This window comes from Panonychus citri, unplaced genomic scaffold, assembly GCF_014898815.1.
Source record: "Panonychus citri isolate SS breed McGregor unplaced genomic scaffold, ASM1489881v1 Contig00108, whole genome shotgun sequence".
Lineage (NCBI taxonomy): Eukaryota > Metazoa > Arthropoda > Arachnida > Trombidiformes > Tetranychidae > Panonychus > Panonychus citri.
Genome location: NW_026515513.1, coordinates 890,590 through 906,161, shown reverse-complemented (window position 1 = coordinate 906,161; position 15,572 = coordinate 890,590). Strand labels below are relative to the sequence as shown.

Here is a 15,572-nt window from a genome sequence, read left to right as displayed (position 1 = left end):
TCATGATCAATTATTTCATAATCAGAATTGGAAATGTTAGTGAAGAAAACTTTCTCCAGGTATTTTTCTTCAGGATCAATTATATCATATTTTTCCCATTCAGTTTGTGCTCGCGATAAACAATCAGGAGGATGAGATGATCCTTTTCTGTAGACGATTTTAATATCGTACATAGACAACATTATTGACCAGCGACGTAAACGAGCGTTTTTGAAATTGGTTTTCGTTATTGTGCAGAGAGCATGATGATCAGTTTCCACGACAAATTGTTCTCCCTCCAAATAATGTTTATATTTCTCAATTCCAACGAGGATTGCTAACAGCTCTTTTTCAGAAACTGAATAATGGAGTTGGTGTTTTTGTAACTTTTGGGAGAAAAATGCGATTGGTAACCAATCTTTAATTTTTTCAATTGGAGTCTCTTTAGAGAATGTTGGTGACTTTGGATCTTCTTGCAGGAGTATACCTCCAACAGCGATATCTGATGCATCAACCGATATCTTTCGTCTTAAATTTGGATCAAAATGGACCAACATGGTGGTGGTTATTAAAGATTCTTTAAGTTTATCCAAAGTCTTTTTATCTTCATCCAACATTTTAAACTTTCTTTCTCGAGATATTAATCGAAACAAGGGTGCAGCGAGTTTAGAATAATTTGGAATATAACGAGAAAAGTAATTATAACACCCAAGAATTGATTGTAATTGTTTTACCGTTTTTGGATAAGGTAACCTCTTAAGTGCTTCCACTTTCTTTGGATCTGGTTTAATTCCATTGCCGTTGACCACATGACCAAGAAGGAGCATCTCCTCATATCCAAATTTACATTTTCCAGTTTCACTTTTAAATTGAATTTTCTGAAACGATCAAGGACGATTCGAGTCATTTGGAGTAATTCAATCCATGTCTCTCCCAATAACAGGAACATCATCAAAATAACCAAGACATTTAGTGTATTGTAATCCATCTAATACCTTGTTTATCAAATTCTGAAAGATAAACGGAGCTCCAGCTAAACCCATAGGTAACCGTTTATAATGATATTTGCCATCAGGAGTAACAAAAACTGTTTTCTCTCTCTCACTGAGAGGTAAGTTAATCTGATGATAACCCTGACATAAGTCAAACATGTTGAAATATTTTCCTCCTCGAACGGTCTCAAGACAATCATCAATTCGAGGCATAGGAATCGATCGAACTTTAGTTAATCGATTCAACAGCCGAAAGTCAGACACTAATCGAAAAGTTCCATTTGATCTGGGAACCAACAAGGCTGGACAGCCCCTCAGCTTTAGACTCTTCGATGATATCAGCAGCGATTAAATCATCTATGGTTTTCTTAAAATCGAGTCTTCGTTCATTATTACAGGGATAGGGTTTTTGATATGGAATAACATTATCACCAATGTCAATTTCAACTGGACATATTTCATTCGGTACAAATCCAAGGTCTTTTTTATCCTTACTGAAAACATCTTCATATTCAGAAAAGAGATTAATCAGATCGATTTTCTTCTCACTTGATAATTCTGGGTTGATTTGTTTCTTAACTCTCTCCACGAAAGATAATTCGTTTGTTTCATTTCCTTGTAATTGGTTTACATATTCATTCACTTTAGTGAAGAAAATTGTTTGATCTTTATCATTTCGAAACAACTTAGGTTGGAAAATGAGATCTTCATGATGAGGAAAAAGTTCTGGTTCACCATTTTTCATGCGATATTTGTTTAAAATTAATTCTGTTTCATTTTCGCTGAGAAATCGAAATTTGAATGTTGGGTCGAGTAATTTTCCATAAGGAGTATCTCTTGCATATACTTTAGTATATTCGTCTTCAGCATTTATTTGCATGTTGAGTAATTGGATAAATGAATTTCCAAGTAAAAACATGGGGTAAAAATCTTTTACTACCGTTACTTTTATAATTCGAGTTCCATTGATCTCAGGATGATGAATAACAGCATAAGCGAATCCCGCTGAATCGGTGTTTCCAGCGATCCCATAAATTTCAACATGACTCTGAACCAAATGGACATTGAATTTCAGTGCCAATTGATAATCAATTACAGATGAAGTAGCTCCCGTATCAACCAATACGCGATAAGTTATCAATGGTAACCGATTTGGTGTTTCAATATTGAGAGTACAAAGAGACATATACTCGAAAAGAGGGTCACCTTTATTAGTAATAATGGGAATGGAATGATAATCTTGACGTAAAGTGTAACTTATTTCATGATTTCCAACAAGAGATTCTGGTAGTTGAATTTTTTCTTCGCTATGATCATGTTGAACCAATGCATTAACCGGTTTAGAGGATGGATTCGAAGTTGAACCAGAATTGTTGATTCCTCGAGGTTTGGTTCTATCTGGACAATCTGGTGCGATATGGCCTATTTTCTTGCAAATGTGGTGTTAATCCCTTGTGTCTTGGATTTGGTAATTATGAGTATAAGGTCTTGATTTCGGCTTATCTTTAGATAAAGAGCGGAAATTACCTTTAGGTTGATTTCGATCACCATAACGCTCAGTCTTTGCTTTCTTTCGTTGTTCCAATTTCTCATAATAATATCGATAAAGACAATTAATGATCTTTTGTTCATCATTGTTAATACCATTTCGATAGATTTCTTGTTGAACAAAGTCAGGTAAATGAGTAATTAGATCAAAAAGGAATCCCTTTTCAGTAACATGATCTTTTACTTTCTCCAATAATTCTCTTAATTTATCGATGAATAACTGAGGAGGTTCCGAGAAATCGTAAGTGAAGTTTCTGAGCTGATAAGCTGCTTTTGCTGTGAAAGTGGGCATACTCAGTTTCTCGTTGAGAGCATTAATGTACTCTTGATAATCATCGATTGAAGGATCAATTCGATTGGCTAAGTGTAGTAACTCATGAGCTAATCCTTTTTTAAAGCACCTTAATCTTGTTTGGTCGTCACATTCTTCTAAAGACAATTGGTTTACAGTCTTTTTTATCCAAGAAGACATGTCTTCATTTTTCATGAATTCGGTGACTTTTGGATCACGTCGATTTGCAGCAACAAGAGATTCAAGTAAAATATTGAATTTATCATTACCTTGAGGGTTGACAATGTCATTTACTTGACCAGTAGATTGAACATTAACGACTGGTTCACTCGGTGATGGTGAACTTGATCTTGAATTGTCGGTAGAAATCGTTCCAATTTCGCCAATGGCTCGCAAATCTGTTATCTTATTCATGGTTCCAATTGATAAATTCAATGATTTTAGCACATCATCCGTAACAGAGTAAATGAGACTTTCTTCTCGTCCAATACGTGTAAGAATTATCTGAATTTCACTTTCAGTGATATTTAAATTACGAAACTGAGTGAGCCAAGATGGAGGAACAATTTCAAAACTTCTTCTAGGAAGATTATCAATTTCATCTGAAGTTAATTCATCACCATTAACCATAAAATTGGTTTTGACTACTTCTTTAACTCCCTTTAAGTAAAGAGTTAATAGGAATATTGGCATTGAGATTGGCCAATAGATCACGAAGACCTTGAGTAGTTAAGGTTGAAATCGTGGACATATCGAAGTTAACCAAAGTTGAAATGAGGGATTGATGTGAACTTTCAGATGAATTAACAGAATTTGAAGCAATAGAAATATTGTAAGTATTTCTTCTGGTATTTACCATTAGGTAAAAAGTTAAACACAAAATTATCTCTCAAGAGATCACTTTAACTGAGTTATTATTAATTGAAATCCTGGTATCCTCGCCAAGTGAAGGGATTAACTATACTTAATCTTGTTGATTAATCACTTAATTTCTCTGGGAACAAATGAAGAGTAAGAATCGGTAATGTTAACAATTTGATTCACTTTTAAGTCGTTAAATTACCACAACACAAGAATTGAATCAGATCAATTGGCAAAAGTATTGGGTTAGTCTCAAAGAAAAAGGTAAATTAACTTAAGTTAATCAGTGGAGACCGAATCTGTCCTTCACTAATACAGATCAATTTAAGGTCGAATGAGGATTTCAATTAATAAATAATAACACAGAATTTAACTAATATAATTAATCTTTTATTTTGAACAAAATCTCATAAGAGTAAAGGTAAAGATGAAAATTGAAAATTCACTTAAGTGAGAACCATGAATCGTATTCTGGTGAAAGTTAGAATAAGACTGATCCATAATTAACTTCATCTTCTATTTATATGAAATTTTCTTCATTGAAATTTTGACCGTTAATTGTTACCATTTAACCAGAAAATCTATCATAAGATAATCAATCATTTTTCATCAAATTTCAGTTAAGTTAACTTATTGTTTTTCTTGATGATGATTACGATGTTAATTTTGAGACAATTTTAGTGAACATTTTTATCTTAAGATAAATAAAAAGAAAGAGAAAATTAATGAAAAGAAAGAAAAAAGAAAGAAAAAGAAAGAGAGTAGACTTTCTGTCTGTTACCAAGAGGTTAATTGGTAATGTGAGACATCAAGTCTGATTGTTTTTGTTAATCTTTTTTCTTGGGAAAATATCAGTTATGTGTTAATAGTCACATAAACAAGTTGTTAACTATTATTATTAAACTGTGATTGGTAATCTAATTTTAACTGAATCTAATTACTGTGAGTAACTAAAGTTAATTGTTGAGATTTAAATGAAGTAAGAAAAATGATTAAAGTTAATTGTTAACCAGAAATTAACAAATGAACTGAGAGGTTCGTGATGATCAACCCTACAATTGTGCAAAGATTAGTAACCATGGCTAAGAATAGACTAGGTTACCATGATTAACTGATCATTTTATAATAATAATAATAATAATAAAACTTAAATTAGGGATTATTGATCATCTCCCCTTTTATTATTATCATCATTATGGAAACATTGAAACATCCGTTTCCGTGATAAAATAATAATCTAATAATAGCAAAAGAAAAACAAAGTTCATGAATATTAGTTCAGAGATTGAGAAGGAAAAAAAATTATCTTATCAAGTTCTGAGCCATTTCCATGTAAACTTTTTTTTATCGTTTGAAAGAAAATTTCAAACCAAATTCATGGGTTATTTATCATGTATAATCCATTGATTATCATTGAAACTTTATCTTTCAAGCTCTTCTCTGATTAAATTAAATTCTAGGAATAACTGACCAGTTACTTGATGGTAAAAGCTTTTAACAATATTGAGGTCATTATTAAATAAACTTCTTGTCCCGTGCTGACCATTATCATGATGATGCAAAGAGAGAGAGAGAGAGAGAGAGAGAGAGATAAATATAATATGTAACAACAGAATCTGAATGAAACATGAATGGAACATGAGAAGATGGAGAAAGAGGAAAAAAACTTCTCCCATGAAATTAACTTTTTATTTCCCTTAATGAATCAAACTCTGAATTTCAAGTAACATTTCTTAGCATCGCTATTATCCTCAATTCTTTGCGGTTATCGTAAACTCTTAAATCCTGAAATCTTACATTCTCATCATCAACAGAATCGTGACTTAATCTGATTCCAATTGCATTGATATTTTATCATTTTGAGCCATGATAATGGTTAACTGTTTGATAACCATTGACAAATGATAATCAATTTTGATTATCGATAAAATTAATATTAATGTTGAAACTCTCAATTCATGGTAACTATGTTATTATTTGGGTTCCATCATGAGTATATCTCATATATATCTGCTTATCTAAACACAATTTGAAATAATAATAATTATTTCCAACTTTGTATTAACCTAATTACATTTACGGGCCATCCACATGATTATAATTATAATTTAAATAATGAATCATGATGATTTAGCATCATGAAGGTAATTTCATGTTAATCATGTTTCAATTGTTACATTTATCTAATGCGAACTAAAATTTCAACAATTTAATTTAATTATCTTTACAATATATACCATCTTTGTAATCAAATAAATTGCGGGGAAACAAAACAACAAGAATCATGATTATACTCAACAATTAACGGGATTAGTTAACCAGGGGAAATGTTAAGAATTTGGAACTTTTTTTCTGTTTCTTTCGAGGAGATAAAGGATAATAAAGATTCAGTTGATATTGTTTATCATGATAATTCACAATTATGCTCATGAAATTAAGGTGATAATAAAATTACAACATTTTCCCCTCATTTATATTACATTGTTATTATTTTTATTGTTGTTACCAATCAACTAACAACCACCACCACAATCAATACACCAAAGGTGTAATCCTGGGGATTTCTTGAGCTTTGTAAGAGTAGGAGGTGGATGAATTTACTAACCCACCTTGTATATACATCCCTGGATTTGTAATTTACATTTGGTTAGATTGTTGCAAATTGTGATTAAAAGTTAATAGTCTTTGCAAGTTGGTTAATATTTCAAGAACCAGATTCAATTCATGATAATGAAAATGGTAAAAGAAAAGAGGAAGATGAGAATCAGGATCAGGATGAAGATGAAGATGAAGATGAAGATGGAGATGATATTAAATTAATTTCATCTTCATGTTAAACCATTAAGATGTAAAACTAAATAAATGACTTTCAATTGAAGGGAAAACTAAGTTTCCATAGATATTTATATTTTTTATGTATCATGGTGATATATGTTATTCTGGATTCAGTTGAATATAAAAACAACCCTGAAATTGGGTGGGGAGAGGGTGAAATGTAGTAAATAATGTTAACCAAAAACATACAAATAAAAACGAGAGGAGGAAAAGTTATCATTACTTTATTATCGTTATTATTATTGTTTAAAGTGTTCAAAAATTACAACAACTTTGGAGATTCAGTTTTTCAGATTTCCGTCATGATAAATTGATAATAATGTAATAAAAGTTGAATCAAGAAAAACAGATTATCATGGAAATGATTAAAATGTGAGAGTTTTTTGTTTCGATATTTTTTTTCATCAATATCTTCAGTTAGTTTATCTTTTTCTTAGTTTGGAAAAAGTTTTCTGGTTAATCTCAGGGAGAGACAGAATCTATTGATGGAGAGAGACAGAGAGCAGAGAAAAACCCTGGAAAAAATATCTCATGAAGATGACCCAGAATTCTGATTTTATGATATAAGTTTCTTACTCTCTGTCTCACATACACTCTCACTTTGGTTATGTTAAGTCATTTATCATTCGAATCAAAACAATTAAAGTTACAATAGATTGAGAATCAATGGGTTTAAGATATCAGGTTAATATCTTTTGGTGTGGATTTTACACTCACCAGGGACAAGAAGATATATATGAGGATGATAGAGATAAAGTTCTGATAAAAGAATAAAAAAACATTGAGTGAGAGAGATTTCTTTTTTCTTTATACCCAGAGATTTTCGTGGTGACTCTGTTTTACTATTTAGGTGAAAATGATACAAATGATGAGAGTGGAAAGAAAATTGTTCATTGACACTTGAATGAATTTACAGCTTCCGGTTGATGATGATAGTAATGATAGAGAGAGAGAGAGAGAGAGAAATAGATGGAAAAACTTTTGATAACTGAAAATTTCACAAAATTTTTCATCTTTTATCATCTTGATGGGTATTGGTTCTAAGTTTATCCTGACTTTTTATCACCGATTCCATTGAGTAACAGATAAAATATGAACATGATGCTGAGATAAAAGAAAGACACAAAAGGTGAAGATGCTGGAAAAATGGTCAGGGTGTAAAAAAAGTTCTGATGATAAAGCTTGAATTTTTTTTCTTCTTCTTTATCATGAAGATTATTCAACTTTTACACAGAGGAAGAAGAAAATTTCATCATCATCATCTTCAGGAAGGAAGTTGCTTCAATATTTGGATGCCGTGATATTTAACCATTACCGGTGAACCATAAGATGGCGTTCAAGATTCATCTGTAAAAAATGTTCTATTCTCAGCTTTTTCCCCCTTTTGGCTCTGTCTTTTTTCATCTCAATTTCCGTTTCCTTCTTCTTCTCCTCTCTCTTTCTCTTTCAACCCCATCATTGAAAAAAAGCCATTCAGAAAGACACAGAACTTTCTTTCTTGTCCTAACCATTGGCTTACCGCGAGTTTGCTACTAATAAATTGTTTTTGTGGAAAAATTTTCTCCCCTTCCAATACACTTTGAGCTCATGGAGCTGAAACCATGATGAAAATCTGAAGTTACATCATGAAGATCGATGAAGAGAGAGACGAAAAAGATGATTGAAACATTTTTCTCTCATTTTTTTCTGAACTTTTTAGCCAAAACTTCAGAATCCAAGTCATGGTTTCATTTACCACCCTGAAGATACTCAATCTCTCATGTTTACCTTAGGAATTAATTATCAATTATCAAAATGTAAACATAAAAGTAATTTAATCACAAGAAGCGGAAAACAAGTTGAGATTCAGTTTTCAGGATAATATGTTGATTATAATTGAACAAGTGACAAAACTGATTACTATGATATCTTAATTATTATCATGAGGTAATAAAATATATCGTGTTGAGAGTTAATTTTTCACTCGTAACAAGTTTTATCAACTTTTCAATTTAAATTAATTAAAACTTTAAAGCTCATTAATCACTCAGGTAAATCAATAAACATCTTAACATTTACCCTGAATTTTAATCAATTATTTACCTGGTATTAGATGATGAAGAAGAAAAAAGTTCTGGCCCAGATTTTCATCTCATGATTATCATTGTTAAAGATAAAGATTCAGTCCAGTTGATTTCTTTGATTCCTCATGTAATTACTCAGAGTAATTAATTTTTAAACGATTTGGTTCAAGGTGGAAATTTTTGTTTCCCTTCCCATCATCATCCTCTTACCACGCAAGGGATAACATAAATTCCTGAATTCATGGTGAATTCATGAGCATATTATTACTATAAATTCTGAGCTTCTCCTAATCTCTTAATAAGGGATAAATTCAGATTCATTAATTACCATGAATTTTAATCACAGTTGATAATGAATTCGGTAGCTTTTAAAAACAGATTTGAAAAAAAAATCATCCTGAGTTAAGTTTCATAAACAATCAACTAGATCATGAACTTTTCACCAGAAATAATCAACTTGATTTTCAGGGTGAAATTAATACTTGCTAAAGTATCAGAGATATTATTACAAATATCAGGTGAGATAATCATCTCAAGCTATTACGATTGTTCAACGATAATCATGGTAGTTCATGATATCTCATATGTTGGCAAATTGTTCTTGAAATTGAATGAGCTGATTGAAAAAAAAACCTCCAAAAAAATAGCATGTTGATTGAAGTGGTAATGATTAAGATCATTATTAAGGTGAGTTTGATGAATGTCACCTTGTTATCATGATGAGGATGATCAAGATGATGAGCTGATTATGATAAGACGGAAAGGGAAAAGATGAAAGATGAAAAGCATCACTTATCATCTTCCCATGATGATGATGATGATGATGATCGTTATCATCATAATGTGCTCAATGACAAATAAAATTGTATCTCTAACATCATCACTTGTCTTAAGAAAACCATAAGATAACAATAGACAAAAAAAATAATAAAAGTAAAGATAACAATCATTGATATATTAAATCAATAAGTGGTCATCATATCACTGACCATTAGACTTGATGAGTACATCTTTTTTTTTGTATTTTCCATGTCATGGAAGAGTGTTAATCATGAGTAATTAATGTTCAATTGCTACTGAATATCATGATAACCGATGAGAATATGCAACAAACAAATCATATCCAATTTGAATTATCCATGTAAATTTCCGGTTCCATATTAAGAGTGATAACTGGATAAAGTTTTGATTCTTCCTGAGGAAAGTTTTTTTTTCTTCATCAAATTCAATGGAAATAAAAAATGGATGAAAAATTGAGTTTTTTTATACATTTGAAGATTCACAATTTGAATGAAGAGATAGAGAGAGAGAGGGAGAGATGGTGAAAGTTTCCTGAACCGGAAATCAATTCTTACCAAGTTTCAATTTCCTGTTGATGTAACAGTGAAAATTATTATTGATTCGGATGTTTATGGTTACAATGATCATTAAAGGTAACATGATAACCTGAAAATGTCACCATTTTCTTACCTTGAGCTTATTATTACCTGGGAATTGTAAAAGTTATTCATTATCTGAATGGTTTGAAGATTCAAGACTATCAAGAATTTAATTGATAGTCATTAAATACTAAACTCAGGATGGAATTGAAATTGAACTAATTTAGCATGAAACAATTACACTATTGAACAATAAGTGAAACATATCATTAGATTGGAGGCAATTAACATGATTACATGGAAATCAGAATCTTTTCAGTTTATTCAGTAACTGAAAATGATGGAACACCAAAAGGCAGAGAATTGTAAAGGAATAGATGAGAAGAGAGAATTTTGAGAGAAAAAAAGTTCCAACAAAATTCGAGATCGAAAATGTATCTTCGAGTCTTTTGTCACCGAAAATTAGGTCATCAGTTGTGTATCGAAATTTTTTTCTATCCTTCCCTCGTTCTTTCGATTGATAGTTATCAGTTCTCAATTGATACTGGAGATATAAAAAAAAGAAAAGTTCTATCGATAATATGAAATAAAGAACTTGGACATTTTTCTGTTTGGTTCGATGGTTCGAGGAATCGTTATTATCTCTCAAATTATTATTTACAGTTAGATCTTTTTTTCGTTGATAACTCGAATTATGGATCGAGCATATTTTTCATTTCGATTGAAAATTTTGGAAACTTTTCTTTTCGCTTTTCTTTTTTTAAAAACGAACAACTTATCATCTTCTACCACCTTATTATCCTTCATCATCTTTTATCCTTTTCCATTATGTTCATCATCATCATCATCTTTATATTTATCTTTCTTGTCATCACTATTTATACTTGACCAACAACAAGAGCAACAACTTACATCTTCAAATGTATCATCATGATCATCATCATCTTGTCTCAATTTCATGTTCATCATGAAGTGTGTGTGTGAGGTTAGGATTGGGTTTGTAGAAAAAAAAGAAAAGAATAATAAAAAAGTTCTATTCCAATATTCTTTTATTCAGATTATTCTGTTTATATTTATATCGATAGAAACATTATCTCAATTGTTTTCTCAATGGAATCGGATCAATATGTTGATTGTTTTTACCAATTGGTAGAAAACAATTGATCATTACTAGTGATTTAAAGGTGGACCAACATCATCAACAATCAACAGAATAATGAGAGATAATAATAATCTAAATGCTAAGAATATAAACTGAAATCGGAAGAGAATATTTTTTTGCTTTCTCCTCCTAGTTTCGTCTTTGGTAAAATTTCTAACTGTTAATTGATCATCGGAATCGATAGAATTATAATAAATATGAGAGTTTCATATTTTTTTTCTTGTATTCACTGAATCTTATCATGAATATAAGCTTCAAGTTTAACTCCCACCTTGGAATCCAAGGTGAAATCAATAAAATCAACAGAAACAACAACAAAATAATCAACTCCACCTTATTGGGTTCACCTCATCAACATCATCATATGATACAATTGATTATTCTGAGAAATGTTTTACTCCATTCAAACTGTATCATGTAAGTTCATTATCATGAGATTCAGTAGATAAATGTGAGAGAGTAAGAAGGAGGTTGAGGTGGAAGGAGGGAGATTACAGAACATGCTAATATATTTAGTATTACATAATAATACATATTGTCTATTGTTATCAAAGTTATCCCATGGTTGGAAAATAAGTTGATATCATTATTGATTCATTGTTGAGGTGGTGGTGTTGGTGGTGGGTGAAAGATACAGCATGAAAAGGGAAAGTGGGTGATTGGAAGGTGGGGAGAAAACATCTCATTTCTTCAAGTGTTAACATGTTCGATAATAGTAATAACATCATCAACTGAATTCAATTCTGAATGAAATAATTCTGACAGTGGGAAGTATTGAGATTGAAGAGATTGCTACGTTTTAGAGGGTATGGGGTGGGGTGGGTTGTGTGTTTTTCCAATCGATAACATGCTGATATCCTGGGATACTCATTGTATCTACTCTTTGTGTATCATTATTTGTAATACAATTGAATATGTTATTGATGATAACTTGGAATCAGAACTTTTTTTTCTTCTTCTTCTCATTCTCTGTCAGATTCAAATTCTTTCCAATGACAGAATACCATTTATTATCCTTATTTCATCTTCTTACAATATTCCAAACTGATATAATCTGAATCTTTTTCTTCGAGTTATTTGCATTCATATCAATTTAGATTGAAATTTCTCTCTTTCTCTCTCATTCAACTTATCACCACCCACTTGACACCCCACTTCGATTCCAAGGTGACAAAATACTTTGTTTGAATTCTTGACGATGGGAGAGATGACATGTTAACATCATCATATCGATGTCCTACTGAGTCAAGTGTCTTATCTGTCTATTCATCAAGATTCAGATTCAGTTCCAAATTTTTCACTGAAAAATTTCAGAGGAAAACACCAGACAGACTGAAAGAGAAAGAGAAAGAAAATAAAAGCAGAGAGAGAGAGAGAGAATTGAAAAGCAATAATTTTAAAGGATAAACAACATGATGGAGATGAAACTTCAGTAGCATATTATAAAGTCCAGATTAGAACTTTTCTCCCCTCTACCTCTCTATCACCGAATCTAGAATAATGTCAAAAACAGAGACAATTGCTTATAGTATTCGATAATAGAAAGGGGGAAAATATTCAAAAAGTTCTGAAATTCTAGACGATTAAAAGTGGCAGATTTAGGTACAAGATGTAACATTTAATAACAGAATAACCAATGATAACCCTTAGGTAATTATCATACTTCTTTATTTATCCTGAATCGAGCTATAAATTGAACATTGGTTTGTTTTTGTTATTTGAATTTCAATTCCTGTGAATCAGAAAAAATTAATCATGACCATCATGTTAAAAGGCTAATGGATGATTAACCTTTCTAATATTATTACCTGATCATATGAAACAAATGGTTTATATTTAGCATGAGAAAAACTAATTCAGTTCATTTGAATTGTTTTAAATTCAATGAAAAAAAAAACTCAGCTAATACAAACACCTACTCAGACTCACACTCTCATTACTCATTAGCATTTCTTATTGATTCCCATGAGTTTTGTTTTGGAACAAAAAATTAATAATAACACAATTTAATGGTTCATGATAAATGAATAGTTAGTGGGAGAAAAGAGTGAGCATAAGAATGGTGAAATTCCCTCCTCAAATTCATGATAAATTCTGATGATGATGAATAAAGAAAAGTTTTTGAATAAGAGAAAAAAAAAGAAAAATTCTAAATAATATCAACAATGATTCTCATGTAACTGATTTTGTGTTAGAACTTTTTTTCTTCTTCTTCTTCTCCTTATTTCCTCATGTTATTTAAATTTCATCATCATGTACATGAATTAAAATGATAAGGTGGAGAAAATTTCTTACATGAAAAATATACTCAATTTCTCATGAAATTGGAATTGAATCAAATTCGAGACTCGAAAACAAAGGATTAAGTGGAAACGTTTTCTATTTCCTTTTGTTATTTCGAGCAAAAATTTGTAACCAGGAATCATCATCATCATGATAATAATCATCATTATGCTGATTTTAATAACATTTCCGAATCCTGTGTGCTCTGAATATAGATAATGAATAATGAATTTTCATCAACAAGGTAAAGAAAAAAAAAATTTTTTCCAGGTTCTTTTATAATCTAATGTATATACATATGAATATGAATACAATTTGAATAATAATCATCATGGTAAACATGATCATCTGAGTATCATGATGAAATATTTATATTATAATTGATAAACAAAACAAAAACATCAACAATAACAACAACAACAATTTAAACAAACCTTCAACAAATTCAATTTAATTTATTATCATCATGATCAACAGTCAAGAAAAAAACATGATAGGATTAGATTGAAATATTATCATGGAGGAAAAAAAATTCTGAATCAGAACTTGAAATTTATCATGTTTACCAAGTATGAATATGATTATTATCGTTATGATAAATCATACATATTTCAATTCTGATATAATTTTCATCTACAGGGTTAATTGTTTACATTTGGTAATAACAATTATGTATTTGATTAAGGTTTTGTAAATGTTTATTGTTATTTCAACCAGGTAATCAAAATAAATATTGACCCAAATATTGTGTGTTCCTTGTGGTGGTTGAGTGGGTGTTGTATATTAATATGAATGCTGTGTGGTGATATTTTTAACTGGTTAACTGTGTTGATTATTTGTTATTGTTGATTAAGGTTGATTAAAATGGTTACCATGAGAACACAATTTCCTATTGATTGGAGATTGATTCATTGTTGGGAACGGGGAGAAAAGTTCATCATCAAGATATTATATTTATCTGTGATTTTACTGCTTGTGAGATTTATAATCATGAGTGAAAATATGGTTACATGATACAAGACACAATTGGTGGATAACTTTGTTGAAGAAAATTATCTCTCTCTCTCTCTCTCTCTCTCTCTCTCCTTCAGAACTTTATCTCACCAAATGAATCTTTTTCTTTTCTAGTGAGTATATATTGATATCCCTGAGGAGGTGGAAAAGATGAAGATACGATGATGATGAGAAAAGAAAATTAACAAAAGATGAACTTACGTTTAGGTCTCACATCTTCGTGATTATCATCATCATCATCTTCTTTTTCATGATATTTACCAGAGAATTCATTTTCTTTCAATTCTAACTCGAGTTACCATGAGATCTCATGGTAACTTATCTCTTTCTATTTCTAGTGGAGGGTTAATATTCTTACATTGAAATCAACACCTTGATCCACGAGCACACACACACACACACACAGGTAAAAACAGTTAACCCAGAATCAGAATCAGATTCAATTCTCAGGTCAAGATAACAATTGTTCTGGAAAAAACACTAGAATCATCATCATCATGATCCTCCATCCACATGAAAACCAACAATCTCGCATCAAATATCAAATTATCAACGTTAATCACCAATGTCATTAATCGTTAATCAAAATTAAATCACCCTCACCTGAATTCTGTGAAACAATTCATGATCATATCTATTGGTAAAGGATAACAATTCAGAACAGAAAACAAAAAAGCTGATACAAAAACGAAATCAGTTGAACCGATAGTTATTCATTTCAAAATTCAATTGTTTTTGAGATAATAAAACGAAAAGTTCATCTTGTAATAATCAGAGGTGGAAACAAAATCAAATCCCATGTAACATCATTTTCAGGGTGATATCATTTTTTTTTGTCAGTACATGATAATTTTACTAGTAGCTTCATGGATATCAATTGATGAAGCTTCATGTAGTAACATGTGTGTGAAGGTGTGATGATAACATGATGATAAGAATTGAAAATTGAATGAAAGAAGAAGAAAGTTGATAAAAAATCATCATGTTTTTCATGGAGCAAGAGTTTTCTCCTATTTTCCTTCATGATGAGATGTTAGTCTTGCTCTGATAATCATTATTGAATTATAAACAGAATCGGAATCTTTGGATAAACTCATGGTGATTCTGTTATCTATTGCATATTGTAGAGGGACAGTTTCAATCTTATCATGATTGAATTAATAT

General features: G+C 30.7%; 1 protein-coding gene across 1 annotated transcript in view; it reads left to right on the top strand.

Moving 5' to 3' along the window:
• The window catches only part of LOC128389352 (potassium voltage-gated channel protein eag-like), a 61,839-nt gene that overhangs the window by 25,226 nt on the left and 21,041 nt on the right, over positions 1-15,572 (top strand). The gene's annotated exons all lie outside the window — the stretch shown is intronic.